Source organism: Eschrichtius robustus, chromosome 15 (assembly GCF_028021215.1).
Source record: "Eschrichtius robustus isolate mEscRob2 chromosome 15, mEscRob2.pri, whole genome shotgun sequence".
Lineage (NCBI taxonomy): Eukaryota > Metazoa > Chordata > Mammalia > Artiodactyla > Eschrichtiidae > Eschrichtius > Eschrichtius robustus.
The window spans coordinates 71,167,160-71,171,530 of NC_090838.1; the positions used below are offsets into that span (position 1 = coordinate 71,167,160).

Below are 4,371 nucleotides of genomic sequence, written 5' to 3' on the forward strand. Positions count from 1 at the left end.
GAGTGAAACAGGCCAAAGACTCTGCACTGCAAATCTGTCCCCACTTCCTTTTATACCACAAACTTCTTCAAGGATCTGGTCTTTCAGCAGGAGCGATAAATAGCCTTTTAGGGGAAAAAAAAATCCTTAAAAAGAAGGGGGAATAATTCTGATTACTCCAAACTGGTCATCTTCTTAAAGTAGAGCAGTCCACAGATTCACAAAGTCTATCAAACAGCGGTGAGGGTGGCCCGGGAGGAGAGGCCTGGGAGGGGCAGGAGTCCCCCGGGCACATGCGCCCGGCAGGGCTGGAGGAGCTGGTGGGTGGTCAGGACACCATGTGCTCAGAGGTCTGGCCGGCCTTCTGTCCTCCACAGAAAAAGCTGCCAAGTTGGGGTGTTTTGGTTTGAATATTCCTGGTGGGGACAGGGAATCCCTGAAGGGAAACATTAAAAAAATATATAGTGGAAATGGGGAAGGAGAACGAGAGCTGTTGTCCAAGAGCTTCTATGTAAAAATAAAATTAAAAAATAAAAATAAAAAAAAAGAGAAGCAGAAAAAAATAAAGAGTCTCTTAAATGGTTCTGAGGGTTTTAAAGATGAACTGAAAGGAGGATAAGATGATGGAGGAGACAGACAGTTTTTATTGCTGGCCTGCCCCATGGAGCTTAGCTGGCCTCCATCCGGAGCCTCTTCCTGCTTTGGGGCTCTTCGGGCTCCGACTCCGAGCTGGAGTCTGAGCCCCCATCGAAGTCAGAGATGGTGCTGTCCTTGGCGTTGGTGTAGAGTCTGTTGTCTGAGGAGGGGTAGTTGGTCTGCAGTTGGGCACTCGACCTCGCCTTCTCCAGTGCACGGACTTGCTGCTCCAGAAGAGCATTCTGCCGCTTGAGGTCATCAATATCTTGCTGGTGTGTGTGGTTTTTCCTTCACATATACTGGATATACTCTGTGGCTTTGTCTAGGATTTGGGCCCGGGATGCCTTCTCTCCTTGGAGTGATGGGACCGAGTCCCGCAAACTGTGAAAGCTGTCTTTGATGTGGTCCCTACGTTTTCGTTCCAGTGCATTATGATGACCCCGTTTGTCAGCATCGCTCTCCACCTCGATGTCATCATTATCGCTCATTTCCTATGGCCCAGGGAGCGGCCACTGCAGCAGCGGCGGGGAAGGGGGAGGGGTGGAGGGGAGGGGGAAGTCACCGACAACAACAAGCCGAGTCACCCCACACACACATTCACTCACTCACTCACTTGCTCTCTCACTCACACACACACACACACACACAACACAGGCGAGAAACACCTCCTCACTGCAGCACCGGATCAACGGCGGCCCATATGGTAATTTTATTTTTATTTTTCTGAGGAACCTCCATACTGTTTTCCACAGTGGCTGTACCAACTTACATACCCACCAACAGTGTAGGAGAGTTCCCTTTTCTCCACACCCTCTCCAGCCATTGTTATTTGTACCCTTTTTAGTGATGACCATTCTGACCAGTATGAGGTGGTACCTCATTATAGTTTTGATTTGCATTTCTCTAATAATTAGAGATGTTGAGCATCTTTTCATGTACCTGTTGGCCATCTGTATGTCTTCTTTGGAGAAATGTCTATTTAGGTCTTCTGCCTATTTTTTGATTGGGCTGTTTGTTTTGTTGTTGTTGTTGTTGTCAAGTTGTATGAGCTGTTTGTATATTTTGGAAATTAAGCCATATTCAGTTGCATCATTTGCAATTATTTTCCCCCATTCTGTAGATTGTCTTTTCATTTTATTTATGGTTTCCTTTGCTCTGCAAAAGCTTGTAAGTTTGATTAGGTCCCATTTATTTATTTTTGCTTTTATTTCTATTGCTTTGGGAGACTGACCTAAGAAAACATTGGTACGATTTATGTCAGAGAGTGTTTTGCCTATGTTCTCTTCTAGGAGTTTTATGGTGTCATGTCTTATGTTTAAGTCTTAAAGCCTTTTTCAGCTTATTTTTGTGTATGGTGAGAGGGTCTGTTCTAACTTCATTGATTTACATGTAGCTGTCCAACTTTTCCAACTCCACTTGCTGAAGAGAATGTCTTTTTCCCATTGTATATTCTTGCCTCCTTTGTCAAAGATTAATTTACCATAGGTGTGTGGTTTATTTCTGGGCTCTCTATTCTGTTCCATTGATCCATATATCTGTTTTTGTGACAATACCATGTTGTTTTGTTTACTGTAGCTTTGTAGAATTGTCTGAAGTCTGGGAGGGTTATGTCTCCTGTTTTGTTCTTATTTTCAGGATTCCTTTGGCAATTCTGGCTCTTTTATGATTCCATAGGAATTTTAGGATTATTTGTTCTAGTTCTGTGAAAAATGTCATTGGTAATTTGATAGGGATCACATTAAATCTGTAGATTGCTTTGTGTAGTATGGCCATTTTAACAATATTAATTCTTCCAATCCAAGAACATGGGATATCTTTCCATTTTTTTTGAATCATCTTCAATTTCCTTTATTAACATTTTATAGTTGTCAGCATGTAAGTCTTTCACCTCCTTGGTCAGGTTTATTCCTAAGTATTTTAATTTTGGGGGGGGTGATTTTAAAATTTATTTTTTTAATATTCCCTTTCTAATATTTCATTGTTGGTGTAAAGAAATGCAACAAATTTCTGTATGCTAATCTTGTATCATGCTACATTGCTGAATCAGTTTATCAGTTCTAGTAGTTTTTGTGTGGAATCTTTAGGGTTTTCTATGTATAATATCATATCATCTGCATAGAATAACAATTTTACCTCTTCCCTTCCAGTTTGGATACCTTTTGTTTCTTTTTCTCATCTGATTGCTGTAGCTAAGACTTCCAGTACTATGTTGAATAGAAGAGGTAAGAGTGGTTATCTTTGTCTTATTCCAGATTTTAGTGTGAAGGCCTTCAGCTTTTTACCATTGATTATTATATTGGCTGTGGGTTTGTCATAAATAGCATTTATTATCTTGAGATATGTTCCCTCTATATCCACTTTGTTAAGAGTTTTTATCATTAATGGATGTTGAATTTTGTCAAATGCTTTTTCTGCATCTATTGAGATGATTGTGTGATTTTGTCTTTTCTTTTATTTCTGTGGTGTATCACATTGATTTGTGTATATTGAACCATTCTTGTGAACTTGGGATGAATCCTACTTGGTCGTGGTGTATAATCTTTTTTAAGTGTTGTTGGATTCAGTTTGCTAACATTTTGTTGATAATTTTCGCATCTATATTCATCAAAGATATTGACCTGTAATTTTCTTTTTTGGTGGTGTCTTTGTCTGGTTTTGATATCAGGGTGATGGTGGCTTCATAGAATGAATTTGGGAGTGTTCTCTGCTCTTCAATTTTTTGGAAGAATTGGAGAAGGATCAGCATAAGTTCTTCTTTTTATGTTTCATAGAATTCACCTATGAAGCCATCTGGTTCTGGACTTTTGTTTGTAGGGAGTTTTTAAATTATAGATTCTACCTCACTTCTAGTCATCAGTCTGTTCAAATTATCTGTTTCTTCTTGATTCAATTTTGGTGGGCTGTATGTTTCTGGAAACTTGTCCATTTCTTCTAGGTTGTCGAATTTGTTGGCATACAATTGTCATAGAATTCCCTTATTATTGTTATTATATTTTTGTATTTCTGTGGTATCAATCGTTATGTCTCCTTTTGCATTTCTTATTTTGTTTATTTGGGTTCTTTCTCTTTTCTTCTTGGTGAGCCTGGCCAGAGGTTTGTCAATCTTGTTTATCCTTTCAAAGAACCAGCTCTATTGTTTTTTTAAATCTCTATTTTACTTATTTATTCTCTGCTTTTTATTATTTCTTCCTTCTCCTGAATTTGGGTTTTATTTGTTCTTCTTTTTCTAATTCTTTCAAGTGATAAGTTAGGTTGTTTATTTGAGATTTTTCTTGCTTTTTGAGGAAGGCCTATATCACTGTGAACTTCCCTCTAAGAACTGCTTTTGCTGCATCCCATAGATTTTGTCTGGTTGTGTTTTTATTGTCATTTGTGTAGACACATTTTTAACTTCTGCCCACTCTGGTTTGTCTGCCATTGTACATAATAGAGACAGAGGAGCCCAAATCCTATAGCACTCAGCCAGATTCACCTAAGTGCAGGTGGTGGGTTGGGAGATTACAAACTTAGGAAGAGCAGACACTGAAGGCTTATGTGAGTGGAGGAAGAGAAGGGAGGCTCCATCTTTCCAGGATCTCCTTCTCCAAGGAAGAGAAAGAAAGTAAAGATTTTTTTGTCTTTCTGTAGGATGAAATCCAAGTTGTTGCTGTTCTCTGTGATGGAGGAAGTGGGTAGAATAGTCAAAGCAAATAGGAAATACCAATACAAGTTACTCAGAAGGGCTAAACTACTTTTATGGTTTACAAACATGTCTTT

The 4,371-nt window shown here is 39.3% G+C and overlaps 1 pseudogene; it reads right to left on the reverse strand.

Moving 5' to 3' along the window:
* Nucleotides 1-647: 647 nt before the first annotated feature.
* On the reverse strand, nucleotides 648-1,148 carry LOC137777724 (protein max pseudogene; annotated as a pseudogene).
* Nucleotides 1,149-4,371: the final 3,223 nt, after the last annotated feature.